The following is a 24478-nucleotide window of genomic DNA, read 5'->3' on the forward strand; positions in this document are numbered from 1 at the left end:
AAACTGAATATACCTAATACATATTGGACTGGTTAACATTTATGGTATCATTAATTAATGTGCCACTTCACAGTGTCTGGAATATATAGTAAAGTCAAATACCTACAAAATTTACTGTATATTAAATCATTTTTGGATGAGCCTATTTACAATCAGATTGCAAAGACAGGCAATCACTGTAAGGCTTTATTTCTAAGATTTGGACATTTTTCTCAGTCTTTTAGTTCTGCCAAGTCCTGACTTGCCTCCTACCTATTCTTGGCATGATGGGTGGATTCTGAACAAGGATATGATATATTAGATCCATCCTATTCCATTTCCTGTCATGTACTGTCTGTCTACAGACAGATGTCAGACTCTCTGAAGTCATTTAGCAAAAGGATCTATCCCAGGTGGTGGGGTAGATGTGGATTTCTAGCACTGCCTACCTAGAGATATAACTCAAGATTTTCTTACAGGATATTCAAAGCTATGTTTCCAATACCTCTATATAAAACTGGTATTTTCATCTCCATTTACTTACCTACATTCTAGTTGATTCAGAACTCAAGCAAAAAAATAAAGGTGGAATTCCTTCAGAACCCATAATCCCAACAGTGTGAAAGAGAGACCCAGAGACTTTTTTATTATGTAAGTGATATTACAAATTGGAAGCCAAATGTGAAAATTCATATCAAAATTCTAAAATGTAAGTGTCTCAGAAATGTTGTGTGCCTCAGAAATTCCTTTTCTGATAAAATAAACTAAGGAAATAAAGCACGTTTATACAAAATACATAATATATACTTTTATAATAGCTAAATATGAGAAGCTTTATTAAATAATTATGTATTCATATGAGGTACAATACAGAAAAATTATAATAAAATATATATTTTGCCATGTAAATATTTACAGTTTTTGTCTTAGAAATTGACTGTAAGTATACAACTTTCATATATATATATATATATATATATATATATAATGTACTTGTGTAAATATTTTTCCATTGAAACCATAGACATAAAGCCACTTTGTTGCGTTTTCTTAATACCTTGTTGTCTATGGGTTGAAGAGTATCCAGAAATATGTTTTCATCAGGACATTATTGTTTTACTCTTGGAATGTGTCTAATAAAATGGCAGCATCCTATTTTCTTCAAGGACCTGATTCCCATTGCTGTCTCTGTCAGGTATGTTGCCAAAATTCAGTGCACATTAAATTCATTATTCATGTTTGAGCTTAAGTCAGGAACGACTCTCTTATCCAAACAGCGGGCTCCTGCACATACATAAGAGTCTGAGACAATAAAACATTCATTTTATTCACTGTGTAAAAATCTATCCTTGCTGAGAGACGTCAGCAATTACCATTTTCAAAATCTTCTAAGAATCAACTTTTATTTCTCAGATATTTTAAATAAATGATTTTTTTACTTCAGCTTTAAGACATAAGACCTTTCTTCATAGGTCTAAATGGAATAGAACCTTAATGAGAGTCAGTTGGCAACTCAGAGAGCACTATCCACTGCAAAAACTGCCTGTGAATATGTATGTCCTCAAGAGAGGGGCCTTTGTGCATGTGTTTGAGACCGTTTATACTTTCAACTTCATCTTGGGAATGATTATGATTACACAGCTTATTAAACTCATGATTACCTTCCACTGGAGTAAGTTCTTTGGTAATTTCAGTTTCTTTCTTCATTCACCATTCTAGCTCCTTGGTGTCTGCAAACTATCAGACTTATCTATTTAAAACTCAGAGATGGCAATACATTAATTTGGATATATATAAAAAGAAAATTAGTATTTCTAACAGATTTTAGCTTTAGAAAAATTAAATTCAAAACGATTGGACTCACTGGAAATATTTATTGCATACATCATTATAGATGGGTCAGTTATCTGTTCAGTCTTTTACTTCTCAGTAGCTACGTAGAACCAGACATATCATAGGTTCTCAATATGTTCTGAAAGAATTCATGGGTACTCACTAGAACAGTAGAAACAAAGCGAAGCAACCTTCCATATGATATCACTCTTATGAATCAATACAGATTTATACCAACATGTAATTAAAATACGCTTAAAGTGCCAAATTTCAAAAAAATCAGTGATCAACTTATAGTGAGCTAATAATAAGTGCAAAATATTTTTTGAAATATACTAAACATAAAATAAACGAACGAAAGCGGTTTACCAGAACACTCACTTAACATCTGGGATCACAGACGGAAAGAATTGGTGACTAGAAAGTGAAGAAAGTTTGAGGATCTGGAACTATGGCCTGAGTTAGAATGCTACAGTGAAACACTGAGAGTTTCAGAATTTTCTCACCTTAGTTAAGAGGGCCAATTCCTTTATGATACTATGCAATAGAGTACCTAATTACGAGCTAGTTATTTCTCCTTTTGATTCTAGATTACTGCCCCGGTTCTATCAGTTCAGTTCAGTCACTCAGTCATGTCCGACTCTTTGCGACCCCATGAATTGCATGCCACCAGGCCTCCCTGTCCATCACCAAATCCCGGAGTTCACTCAAACTCACGTCCATTGAGTCAGTGATGCCATCCAGCCATCTCATCCTCTGTCGTCCCCTTCTCCTCCTGCCCCCAATCTCTCCCAGCATCAGAGTCTTTTGCAATGAGTAAACTCTTCTCATGAGGTGGCCAAAGTACTGGAGTTCCAGCTTTAGCATCATTCCTTCCAAAGAACACCCAGGACTGATCTCTTTTAAAATGGACTGGTTGGATCTCCTTGCCGTCCAAGGGACTCTCAAGAGTCTTCTCCAACACCACAGTTTAAAAGCATCAATTCTCCCGTGCTCAGCTTTCTTTACAGTCCACCTCTCACATCCATACATGACCACTGGAAAAACCATAGCCTTAACTAGACGGACCTTTGTTGGCAAAATAATGTCTCTGCTTTTGAAAACGCTATCTAGGTTGATCATAACTTTCCTTTCAAGGAGTAAGAGTCTTTTATTTCATGGCTGCAATCACTATCTGCAGTGATTTTGGAGCCCCCCAAAATAAAGTCTGACACTGCTTCCACTGTTTCCCCATCTATTTCCCATGAAGTGATGGGACCAGATACCATGATCTTAGTTTTCTGAATGTTGAGATTTAAACCAACTTTTTCACTCTCCTCTTTCACTTTCATCAACAGGCTCTTTAGCTCCTCTTCACTTTCTGCCATAAGGGTGGTGTCATCTGCATATCTGCAGTTATTGATATTTCTCCCGGCAATCTTGATTCCAGCTTGTGCTTCTTCCAGCCCAACGTTTCTCATGGTGTACTCTGCATATAAGTAAAATAAGCAGGGTGACAATATACAGCCTTGACGTACTCCTGTTCTTATTTGGAACAAGTTGGTTGTTCCATTTCCAGTTCTAAGTGTTGCTTCCTGACCTGCATATAGGTTTCTCAAGAGGCAGGTCAGGTGGTCGGTATCCCATCTCTTTCAGAATTTTCCACAGTTTATTGACAGCCACACAGTCAAAGGCTTTGGCATAGTCAATAAAGCAGAAATACATGTTTTTCTGAAACTCTCTTCCTTTTTCCATGATCCAGCGGATGTTGGCAATTTCATCTCTGATTCCGCTGCCTTTTCTAAAACCAACTTGAACATCTGGAAGTTCACGGTTCACGTATTGCTGAAGCCTGGCTTTGAGATTTTTGAACATTACTTTACTAGCGTGGGAGATGAATGCAATTGTGTGGTAGTTTGAGCATTCTTTAGCATTGCCTTTCTTTGGAATTGGAATGAAAACTGCCCTTTTCCAGTCCTGTGGCCACTGTTGAGTTTTCCAAATTTGCTGGCATATTGAGTGAAGCACTTTCACAGCATCATCTTTCAGGATTTGAAAAAGCTCAACTGGAATTCCATCACCTCCACTAGCTTTGTTCATAGTTATGCTTTCTAAGGTCCACTTGACTTCACATTCCACAATGTCTGGCTCTAGGTGAGTGATCACACCATTGTGATTATCTGGGTCACGAAGAAGTTTTTGTACAATTCTTCTGTGTACTCTTGCCACCTCTTCTCAATATCTTCTGCTTCTGTTAGGTCCATACCATTTCTGTCTTTACCGAGCCCATCTTTGCATGAAATGTTCCCTTGGTATCTCTAATTTTCTTGAAGAGATCCCTAGTCTTTCCCATTCTGTTGTATTCCTCTATTTCTTTGCATTGATCGCTGAGGAAGGCTTTCTTATCTCTTCTTGCTATTCTTTGGAATTCTGCATTCAGATGTTTATATCTTTCCTTTTCTCCTTTGCTTTCCCCTTCTCTTCTTATCACAGCTATTTGTAAGACCTCCTTTTTTTTTTTTCTTCTTTGTGGAGTTTTGTCCTGTTCCTTCTTCTGAAATGCATTTCTTACTTTTCTCTCTCTTTATTTCTATGTATTTGGTATCAACAACCTCATATATGCAAATGCTGCTGCTGCTGCTGCTGCGAAGTCGCTTCAGTCATGTCCGACTCTGTGCGACCACATAGATCGCAGCCCACCAGGCTCCCTGGTCCCTGGGATTCTCCAGGCAAGAATAGTGAAGTGGGTTGCCATTTCCTTTTCCAATACATGAAAGTGAAAAGTGAAAGTGAAGTCGCTCAGTCATGTCCGACTCTTAGTGACCCCACGGACAGCAGCCCACAGGCTCCTCCATCCATGGGATTTTCCAGGCAAGAGTACTGGAGTGGGGTGCCATTGCCTTCTCCGTGTGTATTTGCAGTCATATGTTATTTTCATATACTTACTTCCCAAATATATATTTATTTGGCCAGACCATGCATGAGGCATGCAGGATCTTAGTTCCCTGACCAGGAATTGAACCCTGGGCCCTCAGCAATGAAATCACAGAGTCTTAACCACTGGATCACCAGGGAAGTCCCAAAATATTTATTTGTGTGAGGTACATGTTGAAGATATTTTGCTCATTTTCCTTGCTTTTCAAATCAATTTTATTTGGATATAAATTATATACAATGAAATGCATCCATTTTAACTGTAAAATTTGATAAATTTTGAAAAATATAGCCATCCAAGTAATTACCACACCACAAGATATATAATGTCTCCCAAATCCCCAAAGCATTTCCTCATTTACTTCCAGACAGTATATAGCTCACTTTGACAGAATGTGGTCCACTGGAGAAGGGAATGGCAAACCACTTCAGTATTCTTGCCTTGAGAACCCCTTGAACAGTATGAAAAGGCAAAATGATAGGATACTAAAAGAGAAACTCCCAGGGTCAGTAGGTGCCCAATATGCTACTGGAGATCAGTGGAGAAATAACTCCAGAAAGAATGAAGGGATGGAGCCAAAGCAAAAACAATATCCAGCTGTGGATGTGACTGGTGATAGAAGCAAGGTCCGATGCTATAAAGGGCAATATTGCATAGGAACCTGGAATGTCAGGTCCATGAATCAAGGCAAATTGGAAGTGGTCAAACAAGAGATGGCAAGAGTGAATGTCGACATTCTAGGAATCAGCAAACTGAAATGGACTGGAATGTGTGAATTTAACTCAGATGACTATTGTATCTACTACTGCGGGCAGGAATCCCTCAGAAGAAATGGAGTGGCCATGATGGTCAACAAAAGAGTCCAAAATGCAGTACTTGAATGCAATCTCAAAAACGACAGAATGATCTCTCTTCGTTTCCAAGGCAAACCATTCAATATCACAGTAATCCAAGTCTATGCCCCAACCAGTAACGCTGAAGAAGCTGAAGTTGAACGGTTCTATGAAGACCTACAAGACCTTTTAGAACTAACACCCACAAAAAGTGTCCTTTTCATTAAAGGGGACTGGAATGCAAAAGTAGGAAGTCAAGAAACACCCGGAGTAACAGGCAAATTTGACATTGGAATACGTAATGAAGAAAATGCACTGGTCATATCCAACACCCTCTCCCGACAACACAAGAGAAGACTCTATACATGGACATCACCAGATGGTCAACACCAAAATCAGATTGAGTATATTCTTTGCAGCCAAAGATGCAGAAGCTCTATACAGTCAGCAAAAACAAGACCAGGAGATGACTATGGCTCAGACCATGAACACCTTATTACCAAATTCAGACTTAAATTGAAGAAAGTAGGGAAAACCACTAGACCATTCAGGTATGACCTAAATCAAATCCCTTATGATTATACAGTGGAAGTGAGAAATAGATTTAAGGGCCTAGATCTGATAGATAGAGTGCCTGATGAACTATGGAATGAGGTTCGTGACATTGTACAGGAGACAGGGATCAAGACCATCCCCATGGAAAAGAAATGCAAAAAAGCAAAATGGCTGTCTGGGAAAGCCTTACAAATAGTTGTGAAAAGAAGAGAAGCAAAAAGCAAAGGAGAAAAGGAAAGATATAAACATCTGAATGCAGAGTTCCAAAGAATAGCAAGAAGAGGTAAGAAAGCCTTCTTCAGTTATCAGTGCAAAGAAATAGAGGAAAACAACAGAATGGGAAAGACTAGAGATCTCGTCAAGAAAATCAGAGATACCAAAGGAACATTTTATGCTCCTTTAATGAGCTCAATAAAGGACAGAAATGGTATGGACCTAACATAAGCAGAAGATATTAAGAAGAGGTGGCAAGAATACACAGAAGAACTGTACAAAAAGATGAGCTCAATAAAGGACAGAAATGGTATGAACCTAACATAAGCAGAAGATATTCAGAAGAGATGGCAAGAATACACAGAAGAACTGTACAAAAAGATCTTCACGATGCAGATAATCACGATGGTGTGATCACTGACCTAGAGCCAGACATTCTGGAATGTGAAGTCAAGAGGGCCTTAGAAAGCATCACTACGAACAAAGCTAGTGGAGGTGATGGAATTCCAGTTGAGCTATTTCAAATCCTGAAAGATGATGCTCTGAAAGTGCTGCACTCAATATGCCAGCAAATTTGGAAAACTCAGCAGTGGCCACAGGACTGGAAAAGGGCAGTTTTCATTTCAATCCCAAAGAGAGGCAATGCCAAAGAATGCTCAAACTACCGCACAATTGCACTCATCTCACACGCTAGTAAAGTAATGCTCAAAATTCTCCAAGCCAGGCTTCAGCAATATGTGAACCATGAACTTCCTGATGTTCAAGCTGGTTTTAGAAAAGGCAGAGGAACCAGAGATCAAATTGCCAACATCCGCTGGATCCTGGGAAAAGGAAGAGAGTTCTAGAAAAACATCTATTTCTGCTTTATTGACTATGCCAAAGCCTTTGACTGTGTGGATCACAATAAACTGTGGAAAATTCTGAAAGAGATGGAAATACCAGACCACCTGATCTACCTCTTGATAAATTTGTATGCAGGTCAGGAAGCAACAGTTAGAACTGGACATGGAACAACAGACTGGTTCCAAATAGGAAAAGGTGTTTGTCAAGGCTGTATATTGTCACCCTGTTTATTTAACTTATATGCAGAGTACATCATGAGAAACGCTGGACTGGAAGAAGCACAAGCTGGAATCAAGATTGCCGGGAGAAATATCAATAACCTCAGATATGCAGATGACACCACCCTTATGGCAGAAAGTGAAGAGGAACTAAAGAGCCTCTTGATGAAAGTGAAAGAGGAGAGTGAAAAAGTTGGCTTAAAGCTCAACATTCAGAAAATGAAGATCATGGCATCCGGTCCCACCATTTCATGGGAAATAGATGGGGAAACAGTGGAAACAGTGTCAGACTTTATTTTTCTGGGCTTCTAAATCACTACAGATGGTGACTGCAGCCATGAAATTAAAAGACGCTTACTCCTTGGAAGGAAAGTTATGACCAACCTAGATAACATATTCAAAAGTAGAGACATTACTTTGCCAACAAAGGTTCGTCTAGTCAAGGCTATTGTTTTTCCAGAGGTCATGTATGGATGTGAGAGTTGGACTGTGAAGAAGGCTGAGCGCCAAAGAATTGATGCTTTTGAATTGTGGTGTTGGAGAAGACTCTTGAGAGTCCCTTGGGTTGCAAGGAGATCGAACCAGTCCATTCTGAAGGAGATCAGCCTTGGGATTTCTTTGGAAGGAATGATGCTAAATCTGAAACTCCAGTACTTTGGCCACCTCATGTGAAGAGTTGACTCATTGGAAAAGACTCTGATGCTGGGAGGGATTGGGGGCAGGAGGAGAAAGGGACGACAGAGGATGAGATGGCTGGATGGCATCACTGACTCGATGGACGTGAGTCTGAGTGAACTCCGGGAGTTGGTGATGGACAGGGAAGCCTGGCGTGCTGTGATTCATGGGGTTGCAAAGAGTCAAACACGACTGAGCGGCTGATCTGATCTCATTTAATCATTGACCTGCTTTTTGTCACTGCAGGTTTGTTTTTCCCTTTCTAATGTGTTAAATTTAGGGAACACAGCATATACTGTTTTGTGTCTGATATCTTTCACTCAGCATAATGTTTTCAAAATTTTCTATATTATTTTTTAGCAGTTTATACCTTTGCACAGTTGAGTGGGGTTTTAATTGTATGAATAAACTAAAATATGTTTCTCTGTTTTTTTAAACAAGCATTTGACATATTTGCAATTTTGAGCTCTATGAGTCGAGTGGCTACCAAAAATCATGTATATCATTTTGGGGGATGTTGATTTCCATATTTCTTAGGTAAATAGGAGAGTACTAGCTGAGACATAGGGTAACTATGTTTAACTTTTTAAGAACCTCCCAGAATATTTTCCCAAGCAGTTGTATCATTTCACATATTCCCACCAGCACTGAATGATAGTTCCAGTTGCTCTCTGTCCTTGTGACTTACATTGTCAGCCTATATCCTAATTGTGGCCATTAGAGTGAATGTTTGACTCATTTCAATTTGAATATTCTAATGATAATGATTTTGAGCTTCTTTCCAAGTTCCTGCTGACTATTCATGTAGTTCCTATATGAAGCATCTGCTAAGTTTTCTTGTCATTTTAATCTGGTAATTAATCTTTTACCTGTTAATTATAATTTATCTGGTAATTATAGTGCTGGCTTAAACTCATTATTTAAAAAGCTAAGGGCATGGCATCCAGTCCCATCACTTCATGCAAATAGATGGGGATATAATGGAAATGGTGACAGATTTATTTTCTTGGGCTCCAAAATAACTGTGGATGGTGATTGTAGCCATGAAATTAAAAGATGCTTGCTTCTTGGAAAAAAAAAAAAACTATGACAAATCTAGACAATGTGCTAAAAAACAGAGACATCACATTGCCGACAAATGTCTGGATAGTCAAAGCTATGGTTTTTCTAGTAGTTATGTGACATAAGAGTTGGATCATAAAGAAAGCTAAAGAACTGCGGTGCTGGAGGAGACTCTTGAGAGTCCCTTGGACTGCAAGGAGGAAATAAACCCTGAAAATTCATTGGAAGTACTGATGCTGAAGCTGAAGCTCCAACACTTTGGCCACCTGATGCAAAGAGTTGACTCATTTTAAAAGGCTCTGATGCTGGGAAGGATTGAAGGCAGGAGGAGAAGGGAGCTATGGAGGATGAGGTGGTTGGATGATACCATTGACTCAATAGACATGGGTTTGAGTCAACTCCAGGAGGTGGTGAGGGACAGGGAAGCCTACAGTCCATGGGTCACAGAGTTGGACACAACTGAGTGACTGAACAAAAAAGAACAATTATCATTGAGCTTTTATAGCAAATTATTAAGGATGTTTGCATGTGTAATCATAAGGAGTGTTGATCTACAATTTTATTCTTGTAATTTCTTGGCCTGGTATTTGTATCAAGTTTACATGGATTTCATAAAGCATCGAAAAGTGTTATTTTTTGTATGTTCTGTAACAATTTGCATAGAATGTGTTATTTATCTTTTTGATAGTATCCATATACATGATTTTGAGTCAACATGATTTTGGAGTTTTCTTTGTGAAAAGATTTTTAGATATTAATTTAATTTCTGAAACAGAAAGAAAGGTACTAAAAGAAAGATTATTTATTTATTTTTGAGTTAGGCTTGTAATATTTATCTTTCAAGTAACTATTCTATTTCACTTAAGATGTTAACAATATTGGTTTAACATTGCCAATAATCATCTCTTATTAATATGTTGACATCTGGAAGCTCAACAGACTGACCATAACTATACATATTGTGACGATGATTTTACCATGTATAAAAGTATAGAGTCACTGTGCATTTGAAGGTAATAAATAGTGTATATCAACTACAATTCTAAACAAGGAAAGTCTTCTCTATGCCAATAATATAAAATATCTGGAAGTATAATTTAAAAGAAGTTAAAGGAATGACTTAATTATGGTAGGTCTGGTTAAAGAATTAAAAGTGATATATTTTGTTCTTCATAGAGCAATGTTCAATAATTAGTTCTTCAGTAAATGTATGGAAGGGAAAATTAATGATTAAATGGCTCTGAAGTCAACCTGATTGGTTTACAAGCTAAAAAATTATGGAGTTCTTTCTTAAATTTATGAAAATGAGATAGATGTGCATCTTTTGAGTTGGCTTATTGACAGGTACATTTTACTTTCTTAAGAGAAAAGCATTTTTTTTTTTTGAGTGAGTCATCAAAGGCTTGTTTAACTTGCTTATTCCTCAGAGTATATATAAAAGGATTCAACATTGGTGATATGGAAGAAATAAGCAGTAGTACACCTTTGTTAATGCTTACCTCTTCTTTTGCAGATGGTTTGATATAGATGAAGATGCAACTGCCATAAGATATGGAAAGTACAATCATATGGGAAGAACATGTAGAAAAAGATTTTTTTCTTTGTTGAAGAGAAGGGAATTTTAGAATTGTCCTTATGATGTAAATGTGGGAGAGAACTACACAAAGAAGAGTGATGATGAAGATCAGTACAGAACAGACTATAACCATCTGCTCAATTAACCATGTGTCTGAGCATGAGATCTTCAGGAGAGGTGATACATCACAGGCAAAATGGTCAATGATGTTTGAATCACAGAATTCCAGATGAAAATCTAAGCTGAATGGTGGGAGGATAGTCATAAGTGCTGCCGTCTAGCAGCAGATGACCATTGTTTTGCACAGTTTGTTGCTCATGATTGTCATATAATGCAAGGGTTTGCAGATGGCCACGTAATGATCGTATGACATGGATGCCAAGAGAAAAAATTCAGCTACCCCAGAGATCGGTTAAAAATAGTTGTATGAAACATGCCTTATAGGTAATCACTCTGTCCCCAGTTGATATATTGTAGAGGAATCTTGGAATACAGGTGGTTGTAAACAAGATTTCTAAGAAAGAGAAATTTTGGAGAAAAAAATACATGGGCATTTTAAGGTGGGGATCCACCAAAGTCAGGATAATGATGGTCAGATTTCCAGTTATACTCAAAGTGTAGGTGATAAATAGAAAAATAAAGAGCAAAATCTGCAACTGAGGATCGTCTGTCAGTCCCAGAAGGATGAATAGTGTTACTGTGGTGTGATTTCTCATTATTGACTCCTGGATTTTGCCAAACCTACCTGTAAATGTCAGAGAAATTTGTACTGCGGAATTCAGTGATGAAAATAGCCAACGATGAGAATTCTCTTGGTTATTTGACTCATCCAGGATCCATGGGCTTTACTTGTTGATCTAAGGAATACATTTCTTGTTTTACGTGAGCTGAGTTTCCCCATCTGTTTGTACCTAATGATGAAGTGAAACTTTTAAATATGTTTAAATTGCTGATTTACAGCCTAACGTTTCCTTTAGTAAACTCCTAAATTAATTTATAATTCATTAAGCATTTAACTTTTAGCCTGGGTGGCATATTAATTACATTAATTTTTCATTTTGTGTATTATAGCTATTTTTATATGGCCAAATGTTTCCTTTAACTCATAGGGTAAATTAAAAAAAATATTAACTTCAATTTCATTCCTTTGCTTTATAATTTGGGAAATGTTAAAATCCTAAAATAAAATTTCGTGTGCTCACTCAGTTGTGTCTGACTCTTTGTGACTCTATGGACTGTAGCCCACCAGGCTTCTTTGTCCATGGAATTTTCCAGGCAACAAAACTGGAATGGATTTCCATTTCCTCCTCCAGGAGATATTCCCAGCCCAGGGACTGAACCTACATCTCTGTGTTTCCTGCATTGGCAGGCAGGTTCTTTAGCACTGTTCGACCTGGGATTTTTAACTTTTAATTTTCTCTAAAACACAATTTTTCCTTTCTAAAGATTGAGAATTCATTATAATGCCAAAACATGTCTTTATTCTAAAGCGTTTACATTTGTAATCTTAAGTTTCTAGTCTAAGCTTAACTACCTGTATCTTGGATCTTCTCATTGGATAACACTGTGTGGTACAGTCTGACTATTTTCTTGCACCCTTCATCACATTGTGAGGTAACGCTGAGTGCAATGAATGAACTGCTGAAGGATGTAAAAGGTGAACTTGATGCTTTCATTTAACACAGATTGAAGAACATTTATATATTCTATTATGGTTAAAAAATCAATACAAAAGTTGATGATTATCCTCAACATGAAGCTCTCTTCCATTTTCATTTCTTTCAAATACACATTTTGCCTTCACTTTTATATGTTGCATTTATTTCTCAGACACTTACAGTCTGGATTTGAACCTCAGCAGCCATTATAAAGCACTCTATCATGTATCTCCCTAGGACTTACTTCAATCTAAGTCATATATCCATATAATTAAATATAATTACAATACTACATGCCTTAGGAAGCATCACCATGAACAAAGCTAGTGGAGGTGATGGAATTCCAGTTGAACTATTTCAAATCCTGAAGGATAATACTGTTAAAGCACTGCACTCAATATGACTGCAAATTTGGAAAACTCAGCAGTGGCCACAGCACTTGAAAAGGTCAGTTTTCATTCCAGTCCCAAAGAAAGGCAATGCCAAAGAATGGTCAAACTACTGCACAATTGCATTCATCTCACATGCTAGCAAAGTAATGCTACAAATTCTCCAAGCCAGGCTTCAACAATATGTGAACCATGAAATTCCAGATTTTCAAGCTGGATTAAGAAAAGGCAGAGGAACCAGATATCAAATTGCCAAAATCTGTTAGTTCATAAAAAAACAAAGAGAGCTCCAGAAAAATATCTGCTTTGGCTTTCTTGATTATGTCAAAGCCTTTGACTGTGTAGATCACAAGAAAATGTTGAAAATTCTTCAAGAGATAGGAATACCAGAATACCTTACCTGCCTCCTGATAAATCTGTATGCAGGTCAAGAAGCAATAGTTAGAACCAGACATGGAATGACAGACTGGTTCCAAATTGGGAAGGAGTATGTCAAGGCTGTATATTGTCATCCTGCTTGTTTAAATTATATAAAAGGTACATCATGCAAAATGCTAGGCTGGATGAAGCACAAGAGGCAACCAAGATTGCTGGGAGAATTATCAATAACCTAGGATATGCTAATGAAATCACACTTATGGCAGAAAGAGAAGAGGAACTAGAGAGTCTCTAGATGAAAATGAAACAAGACAGTGAAAAAGCTGGCTTAAAACTCAACATTCAAAAAACAAAGACCATGGCTTCTGGTCCCCTCACTCCATGGCAAATAGATGGAGAAACAATGGAAACAGTGACAGACTTAATTTTCTTGGGCTCCAAAGTTATTACAGATAGTGACTGAATACATGAAATTAAAAGACTCTTTCTCCTTGCAAGAAAAGTTATGACCAATCGAGATAGCATATTAAAAAGCAGAGACATTACTTTGCAGACAAAGGTCCATATAGTCAAAGTTATGTTTTTTCCAGTATCATGTATGAATGTTAGAGTTGGACTGTGAAGAAAGCTGAACACCGAAGAATTAATGCTTTTGAACTGTGATGTTGAACACTCTTGAGAGTTCCTTGGACTGCAATTAGATCCAACTGGTCAATCTTAAAGGAAATCAGTCCTGAATATTCATTGGAAGGACTGATGCTGAAGCTGAAACTCCAATACTTTGGCCACCTGATACAAGGAACTGACTCATTGGAAAAGACCCTGATGCTGAAAAATATTGAAGGCAGGAGGAAAAGGGGACCACAGAAGATGAAATGGTTGGATTCAGTTCAGTTGCTCAATTGTGTCTGAGTCTTTGTGATACCATGCACTGCAGCATGCCAGGCCTCCCTGTCCATCACCAACTCCCAGAGTTTACTTAAACTCATGTTCACTGAGTTGTGATGCCATCCAACCATCTCATTCTCTGTGGTCCCCTTTTCCTCCTGCCTTCAATCTTTCCTAACATCAGGATCTTTTCAAATGAGTCAGTTCTTTGCATCAGGTGGCCAAAGTATTGGAGTTTCAGCTTCAACATCAGTCCTTCCAATGAACATTCAGGACTGATCTCGTTTTGGATGGACTGGTTGGAACTCCATGCAGTCCAAGGGACTCTCAAGAGTCTTCTCTAACACTACAATTCAAAAGCATCAATTCCTCACCATTCAGTTTTCCTTACAGGCCAACTCGCACATCCATACATGACTACTGGAAAAACCATAACCTTGACTAGATGGACCTTTGTTGGCAAAGTAATGTCTCTGCTCTTTAATATGCTGTCTAGGTTGGTCATAACTTTTCTTCCAAGGAGTAAGTGTGCTGCAGTCCATGGGGTCACAAAGAGTTGGACACGACTGAATGACTGAACTAAACTGAATTGATACTACTATATACTTATCTTTCTTTCTATGCTCCATGCAATTGTCTATTACATATGTTATCTATATAAAATATCTTATGAAGTAGGAGATATATTAAGATATTAGTCACTCAGTTGTGTCCAACTGTTTGAAACCCCATGGAGTGTAACCCAGCAGGCACCTCTGTCCATGGGATTCTCAAAGCAAAAATGCTGGGGTAGGTTGCCATTTCCTTATCCAGGAGTATATTGTCTCCACTTTAAAAGTGGGAGAACTGAGGCACAGAGAGATAAAGTTTATTTTTAAGGTTTTCTGATATTAAGTAGCCACAAAGAGTGACTCCAGAGTCCCAGGCTTGAATCACTGCATTCTGATTATTGATGCACATTTACCTGAATATCTTGGTTTCATGAACAGTATTTGTATTGCTAATCTTTTAAAAAAGGTAGTGTTACTATAATATTTATTGTCAAACAAAGGAAACTTGAGAAGCAAAGAGGGACAGTTGTAATAATTATGTTGCTACAACTGGTATAAATGGGATATTTAGAACAAAAACTAAATGTATGCCACTCAGTTTATATGCAACCACTCAGTTCATGTGTAATATCAGAACTGATGGAGATTACAAAGTGCAACTGGCTAATTTTCCATTTTATTCTTTTTTCCTGTTAGTATGTTGATATTTCCATGTTTGTTTAATATTTCTCTCCAGAAATACTAAGGCTGAAGACTAAGGACTGTATTATTCTGGGTTAAGATCAATCTATGTGAGAGTTCTTTTTCATATGTCCTCCATTTTATTGATAGATAATTATAGGTTTCTAACTTGCAAGTAATGTCTTTAGTGCTCCAAGTTTTCTTATTTTACTAAATGAAAGATGGATTTTCTGCGAGTAATGCACGTTCTTGTGTTTTTAGTATATTCCTTTCAAAAAGCCTTGAGACTGAGTAATACTCCATTGTGTATATGTACCACAGCTTTCTTATCCATTCATCTGCAGCCATTAAAAAGAATACATTTGAATCAGTTCTAATGAGGTGGATGAAACTGGAGCCTATTATACAGAGTGAAGTAAGCCAGAAGGAAAAACATAAATACAGTATACTAATGCATGTATATGGAATTTAGAAAGATGGTAACGATAACCCTGTGTACGAGACAGCAAAAGAGACACTGATGTATAGAACAGTCTTATGGACTCTGTGGGAGAGGGTGGGAAGATTTGGGAGAATGTCATTGAAACATGTGAAATGTCATGTATGAAACGAGATGCCAGTCCAGGTTCAGTGCACGATGCTGGATGCTTGGGGCTGGTGCGCTGGGAAGGCCCAGGGGGATGGTATGGGGAGGTTGGGAGGGAGGAGGGTTCAGGATGGGGAGCATGTGATTTTTTTTTAAAAAAATAAAATTAAAAAAAAAAAAAGAAAAAAAAAAAAAAAAGCCTTGAGACATGTACTACCAGAGCTTTTTTGATTCTTTTTTATATTTGATAATTTTCAAAACAGTTTGTCATTTTCCTAGCATCCCCCACAGAACCAAAGGAATTAAAAAAAAATAAGGTATAGTCAATATTTAGCTTTATATTAGTTTCAACTGTGAAACAGAGCAGGACCGTATGGTCCTTCACCCTCATGTCCTCAGCCTGCCTTTTGTCTGTGTAAAAACTTTAGCCAATGAATAAGTTTAATCAGAGAAGTGAGAAAATGAAGAAACAAAGGAAAAGTCAAAGGAGACCAAATAACAATAGTTCAGTCATTAAGCATTGTCAAGGACATTTAATTCCTTCTCTGGGGCTGTGGATAATATTCTGAGCCATGTCCCATGAGCTGTCTTACAAATACTGAATCCTCACCAAGTGAAGAAGTAACTACATGATGACGAGCCATGTAGCCATGACATAAGCCATTACATTCTAAGAATTAGCCTCAAGGACATTGAAACAAACCAACCTTGGAACTGAAGACTAGTTGTACTTAAAACAATCAAGACCAGACCAGATCAGATCAGATCAGTCACTCAGTCGTGTCCGACTCTTTGCGACCCCATGAATCGCAGCATGCCAGGCCTCCCTTTCCCTCACCAACTCCCGGAGTTCACCCAGACTCACGTCCATCGAGTCAGTGATGCCATCCAGCCATCTCATCCTCTGTCGTCCCCTTCTCCTCCTGCCCCCAATCCCTCCCAACATCAGAGTCTTTTCCAGTGAGTCAACTCTTCACATGAGGTGGCCAAAGTACTGGAGTTTCAGCTTTAGCATCATTCCTTCCAAAGAAATCCCAGGGCTGATCTCCTTCAGAATGCACGGGTTGGATCTCCTTGCAGTCCAAGGGACTCTCAAGAGTCTTCTCCAACACCACAGTTCAGAAGCATCAATTCTTTGGCACTCAGCCTTCTTCACAGTCCAACTCTCACATCCATACATGACCTCTGGAAAAACCATAGCCTTGACTAGACGAACCTTTGTTGGCAAAGTAATGTCTCTGCTTTTGAATATGCTATCTAGGTTGGTCATAACTTTCCTTCCAAGGAGTAAGTGTCTTTTAATTTCATGGCTGCAGTCACCATCTGTAGTGATTTTGGAGCCCAGAAAAATAAAGTCTGACACTGTTTCCACTGTTTCCCCATCTATTTCCCATGAAGTGGTGGGACCGGATGCCATGATCTTCATTTTCTGAATGTTGAGCTTTAAGCCAACAATCAAGATAATGCTGATCAAATCACCAGTGACCAATATCAATATGACTATCAGAGCTAACTGTGCTCTTTCTGCCAGTAGCCCCTCTTCCTCATGTATAAAAGCTCTAACTAGTTGATGGTCAGTGAGACAGACTCAGTCTTTGGACATGTATCATCATTTCCCCACCCTGTTCCTGGCATCCAAAATAAAACAAACTTTTCTTTCTACCAACATGGCCTATTTACTGACTTTTGAGTGGCAAGCAGGAAGACCCCATTTCAGTTAAAGGTGTACAGCATAACAACTTGGTGTTTGTATACATTGTAAAATAATCATCATAATGAGTCTAACCAACATTCACCACTTTACTTAGTTACCTAAAATACTTTCCTTGTGATGAGACCTTTTAATATCTACTGTCATAGTAAGTTTCAATATGTAATGCAGTAATTATCTTAGTCTCCCAGCTGTAAATTACATTTCAAGAACTTATTACTTTATAATTGAAGGTTGCATCTTTTGAGCCCCTTCATTCATTGTTCCCCTGCCCCCACCCTACCTCTGACAACCACCAGTCTGTCCTCTGTGTCTCTGAGCTTGGGGTTTTTTGGTGTGTTTTTGTTTCTGTTTTTGGATTCCACATGTATGTGACATCATGTAGTGTTTGTCTTCACTTAGTTTCCAATGCTTTGAGCCAGATCTTTCTCTTTAGTTTAAGCAGCTAAACCCTGTCTTCTGCTACTACAGGTGCACTGGCTGAGAGACTCCATCAAAGGGAGGGATATTAATTGAGGTTCAGGGTAGATAAAGTTGGATGAAAGGGTGATACTCTCTTGAACAGTTCATTGTCATCTGATGGTGACTGTAGCTCACACTCAGAGTCCCTGTCTTGTTTCCTTCTTTTCATGAATGCAGTTCACCACCCAGTAGTTCCCTTCATATCTGATTCAGATTTGCTTGGGTCTTGAAATGATCTTAGCTTTAGTAATCAATATATTGTTTTTCTCTGAGTCCAGCTGTTCATAGATAAATATTTGATAATGCTGACATATTCAAATTCACAAAATCCTGCTTTAAGTATTTAACCTAAACAAAACATTTTAATTTTGAAAAAGGTTAAAAAATGAATAAAATCTCTGCTATTGATGTGTGTATGTGTGTATGTGTTATTCCCCAACCAAATCTGCTAATGATTTTTAGGGGCCATCATTCTAGAAAAATGACTGTGGGATATTCCCATCAAATGCTAACATTAGTATTCACCTTATTGGTTGGTTATTTAAGTCTAACACAGGGAGGGGGAGAGATAAATTGGGAGATTGGGATTGATGTATACACAGTAGTGTATATAAAATAGACAACCATTCCCTGTGTTACTATATAACACAGGAAACTCTATTCAATATTCTGTAATGGCATATATGGGAAAAGAATCTAAGAAAAAAAAAAGGGGGGGATATATGTATGTGTATAACTGATTCAGGGCTTCCCAGACTGCTCAGTGATTAAGAATCTGTCTATTAATGTAGAAGACACAGGAGACATGGATTTGATCCCTAGGTCAGGAAGATACCCCGCAGGAGGAAATGGCAACCCACTCCAGTATTCTTGCCTGAAAAACCCCATGTAGAGGAGCCTGGCAGGCTATAGTCCGTGGGGTTTTGGAAGTGTTGGGCATGACTGAGCCACTGAACACAATGAGCACAGTAACTGATTCACTTTGCTGTACACTTGAAACTAACATGACAATGTAAATCTGTACTCCAGTAAAAATTTTAAATATCAATTAAAAATGTCTGACACTTTGCTTAAAGAGAGAAATCTGTCATGACGTTCCCCATCCACCTCCCACCTTCTGCCAGAAAACATGCACACATAGTGTGTAAATGACTGAAGGAGCAAACATTTTCATACTTACCCTGTCACCATGAAGTTATTTCATGGCACCTGTTGACAGTTTATTTGAAGATACTCATAATGATACACATGCTGAACAGGAATATGCTAGAGGAGACATGTGAATTCTGTTTTCTCAGGGAATCGCATTCAGCTAGGAAATCCCTGAAAATGCCCAGAGCCCTCCTATATGATACAGAGCTCCCTCTGTGAGAGGCCCTGTGCCATTTTACACTGAGAATATATGTTCTTCTCTTACTAGCTCAAATAAAGGAATGTCTTTTCTAAAGGGTTAAAGGTATAACATGGGAGAACAATTGATTAGGAGTAGTTGATATGATGAACTTGTTGGTTCATCAACCAATCAGGAAAACGTATTTGGCACCAAATGTTATGGCTATTTAATCATGTATCCCACCTATAATGAGTCAATAGAATCAACAAACAAAAGTGTCTGTGGAGACCCATGATTAAAAGTCACTAAGGAATGTTAATATAAGTTTTGGCAATCAACTTTCCACAAGGTAGCAGTGGGAACAGTGTCTTTGAGGACAAGAAAATGCAACAATAGTATTAGACACACTGATGGTGCAGGATAATAAAAGTCAAATGATAAAATGTTTGATTTTCTTTTTCACAGTGTCTAAGGCAATTAAATAGGCATAACAAGCCTTTATCCACTTTCCTTAAACAACTCATGGATGCTATAAAAATATAAACATAAAAAGGAAAAAAAATGACATAGTATTTACCAGCATAAATTATGTTATAAAAGTAACATCAGAGATTTTTCCCCTCAACCAAAAGTACATAACTAAATCTGTAAGAACTTATAATCTACCATTTACATACAACCTATGGCAATTCTATTTAATTATAAACATATAATTTTTATATGTTTTTATATGAAAATTTTGTTTTCAGAAATGAAAGCCTACCTTTAGGCGAATCCAGGGCAAACTGCACTTGTGATGACTCAGCAAAATAGCACCTGAGAGACACTGTCAACTTCAGGGACAAAGTCTTACATTTATGGCACATGAAAGAGTTTAGCCAAATGATGGGCATTTCATATAGTTGGCCATACCTAGAGATCAGTAGGCATAGGGAGTATACACCTGTGAGCTGACTCTGAATTGTAGGTATACAATTTTGAGAGTTGTAACTAAATGTACTTTTTCAGGGAAGTTTGTAGGGAGATATATATATAAGGCACAAGCTGGAATCAAGATTGACAGGAGAAATATCAATAACCTCAGATGTGCAGATGACTCCACCCTTATGGCAGAAAGTGAAGAAGAACTAAAGAGGCTCTTGATGAAGGTGAAAGTGGAGAGTGAAAAAAAATTGGCTTAAAGCTCAACATTCAGAAAACTAAGATCATGGCATCCAGTCCCTTCACTTCATGGCAAATAGATGGGGAAACATTGGAAAAAGTGGCTGACTTTATTTTTTTGGTTCCAGAATCACTGCACATGGTGATTGCAGCCATGAAATTAAAAGACGCTTACTCCTTGGAAGGAAAGTTATGACCAACCTAGATAGCATATTCAAAAGCAGAGACATTACTTTGCCAACAAAGGTCCTTCTAGTCAAGGCTATGGTTTTTCCAGAGGTCATGTATGGATGTGAGAGTTGGACTGTGAAGAAGGTTGAGCGCTGAAGAATTGATGCTTTTGAACTGTGGTGTTGGAGAAGACTCTTGAAAAACCCTTGGATTGCAAGGAGATTGAACCAGTCCATTCTGAAGGAGATCAGCCCTGGGATTTCTTTGGAAGGAATGATGGTAAACTGAAATTCCAGTACTTCGGCCACCTCATGCGAAGAGTTGACTCATTGGAAAAGACTCTGAACTTGGGAGGGACTGGGGGCATGAGGAAAAGGCGACGACAGAGGATGAGATGGCTGGATGGCATCACCGCCTCGATGGACATGAGTTTGAGTGAACTTCAGAATATTGTGATGGACAGGGAGGCCTGGCATGCTCTGATTCTTGGGGTCGCAAAGAGTTGGACATGACTGAGCGACTGTACTGAACTGAACTGAACTGATGCTGGGAAAGACTGAGAGCAGGAGGAGAAGGGGACACTAGAGGATGAGATGGTTGGATGCCATCACTGACTCAATGGACATGAGTTTGGGTAAACTCTGGGAGATGGTGATGGACAGGGAGGCCTGGTGTGCTGCGATTCATGGGGTCGCTAAGAGTCAGACATGACTGAGAAACTAAACTGAACACACACACACACACACACACACACACACACACACATATATGAAAGGAAAACACCTATCAATGTAATGATGAATGCACCTATCAGTGTGATGATGAATGTCACCACCCCACAGATTATAATCATCTGTTCTATGAACCATGTATCTGAGCTTGAGATCTTTAGGAGGGGACCTGCATCACACCCAAAATGATGAATGGCACTGGAGTCACAGAATTTTACCTGGAGGCCCATACTGCATGGTGTGATGACAGTCATCAACCCAGAGATCCAGCAGCAGAGCATAAAGATGATGCAGACTCCACTGTTCATGAAGGGGTTTACAGATTGCCACATAGTGGTCATAGGACGTTACTGCCAGAAGAAAAATGTTGTGACTCCAAAGAGTCCAACAAAAAATATTTAACCAGCACAGGCATTAAGCCCATGATGGCTCAAATGATAAAGCATCTGCCTGCAATGCGAGAGACCCAGGTTCGATCCCTGGGTTGGGAAGATCCCTTGAAGAATAAAATGGCAACCCACTCCATTATTCTTGCCTGGAGAACTCCATGGACAGAGGAGCCTGGCAGGCTACAGTCCATGTAGTCTCAAAGAGTTGGACACGACTGAGCAAATTTCACTTCACTTCTTCAGGTGTTACAAATAATGATATTGTCCCCACTTAATATGCTGTACAGGAATCTGGGAATACACACTGTTGAGAATGAGACTTCTAAGAAGGCAAAGTTTTTGAAGAAAAAATACATAGGTGTTTTAAGATGAGAATCCATGAATGTGAGAATGATAATGGTCAGATTTCCAGTAACACTCATTATATACGTAAGAAATAAAAAGACAAAAATCAGAACTAGCAGCTGTGGGTCCTCTGTAAATCCCAACAAGATGAATGTTGTTATGACTGTGTGATTTCTCATTACCAGCTTTGATGTTTTATACGATCTACATGTAAAAAAGTCAAAGAAAAGTTATCCAAACAGATGAAAAGAAATAATAAGCAAAAAAAAAAAAAAAATCAGTGAAATGGAAAAGAGAAACAAGAGAGAAGATGAATATAATCAAAAGCTGATTCTTGGAGAGGATGTTTAATATTGACAAACTGTTATTGTGGCTGGTCTGGAAGAAAAAAGAAAAGGTGAAATTTATCAGCAATGTGAGGTATGACATCATTGCAGATTACACATATATTAAAACAGAAAAATATCATGTCTCTACAAAGTAGATTTGACAGCTTAAATTAATGAATCAATGCTATGAAAGATACAGTCTACCAAAGCTAACTCAAGATGAAATATCTAACCTATATATCTCTATCCCTAATATTAAACAGGTACATAAATCATCCAACAAAGAGAACTGCAGCCTCAGGTGGTTTAATTGTATGTTTCTATCAAACACTGAAAAACAGGAAAAAGCCTGTATGATACAAATCCTTTCATACAGTTGTTGAGAGCAAAAATCATAGTATTATCTGATGTGATTGCCTATGTAAATAGTCAAGATATGTGATAACTCTCATGAGAAGTAGAAGTGTAAAGGCAAAAAAGTTTTTTTTACATTCCACCCCCAGTGGTAAATATTGTTTCCAAGTCATTTGTGAAATGTTCACTGTGTAGATTATCATTCACAGACCATGCACAAACTTGTAAGAGTTGATACAGTAAAAAGCACATTGTATAAATTACATAAATTAAAATTGAACAGTAAAGTTATTCAATTGAATACAGGAAAGGAGAAACAAAAGAATGAACAGCAATGGGAACAAACAAATATCAAGTAACAAAGTGATACGCCAAAGTCCAAACATAAATGATGATGCACTGCCTATAAATGTTCAAAGCATACCACACTACTTAAAAGAGTTTATAAGAATGCATTAAAAAAATTGCCTACCTGGATGTTATATACAAGCACACTATTTGTATACAAGATTTACTTATATATTCGAGGTTGTGTTTATGTGTGTGTGTGTTTATGTATAATATAACATCTATTGTCCCAATCTTAACCAATTTATAAGATAGGCCTAGAGACTTCCTCATTCACCACAGGCCCAGAGACATCCATGATGACTTTCAAGTATTGAAATGAATTTCTCACATCCTGTGAACTATCCAAATTAAAAAAAAAACACACACACACGTTATATATATCTTACATATAAGTATATGTTTATATATAAATGTTTTTATGTATCCCTAGGAAATTTATAAGAACCATTTTAATTAGTTTTCCAAGTTTCAGAATAGAAAAATATTGATTTGAGAAATATACACATACTTACATTTTAGTCTTTCATTCAGGCTTCAGTTTTTGTTTTCTCCCCACGTAGTCTCACAATTAAACAAGAATTGTTAGTAGTGACATAGATAGAGTCTAGTGTTTCTTTCTCACTTGCACTCAAAGACAGCAATGGAAATACAAAAACAGGCAGTATCAATTTTTATATCCATATGTGTAGCATTTACTGTGAATGACAATATGAGTTTAAATTTATAAATGATCTATTTCCATATAATCTGAAGAGTTAGATAGAAGGAAAGACTAGTAAAAAGGCTAAAGAAAATCAGAAATTCTCTGATTGTTGAGAAGTTGATGTTTTGGTCCAACAATTTTTTAACAGAGAATGGTTCCCTGAAAAGTTTCACTAAAGATATGATGGAGGATGCTTTCTTTATGTGGTCAACCTGTAACAGGTAAGATAAATAAAGTTAGAAAAAAGTGTCCTTGGGAAAAAAATAAATAAAAAAGTGTCCTTGGTGACTATGCTTAAAAATCACTAATGAATGTAAAATATAATATAGAAAAGCAAAACAAAAGCTAACAAATACACTTACGAACTGGGACAGTCCTATGAGATGGGAGGTGCATTAAAAACACCAAGGTAAGGAAGTATCTTCATGGTACTAAATCTTTGCAAAATGATTATCTAGATCATACTTTTTCATGTTAATTCACATTCTTAATTGCTAATAATTATAGTTTTCAAATATTTATTGATAATTTATGCTTTGTTTATGAACAGGCTGTTATGGTCCTTTCACTGTTTTTGAATTAAAGTGATTCCTTATGTTTTTCTAG

The 24478-nt window shown here is 37.6% G+C and overlaps 2 pseudogenes; both read right to left on the minus strand.

Annotated features, from left to right (window-relative positions):
- Positions 1-10459: 10459 nt before the first annotated feature.
- On the minus strand, positions 10460-11417 carry LOC147372133 (olfactory receptor 6C68-like; annotated as a pseudogene).
- A 109-nt stretch (positions 11418-11526) lies between these two features.
- LOC147372134 (olfactory receptor 6C2-like) lies at positions 11527-22314 on the minus strand (annotated as a pseudogene).
- Positions 22315-24478: the final 2164 nt, after the last annotated feature.

Source organism: Bos grunniens, chromosome 5 (assembly GCF_055505025.1).
Source record: "Bos grunniens cultivar Pamir isolate PY7600 chromosome 5, Bosgru_T2T1.0, whole genome shotgun sequence".
NCBI classification, from domain to species: Eukaryota; Metazoa; Chordata; class Mammalia; order Artiodactyla; family Bovidae; genus Bos; species Bos grunniens.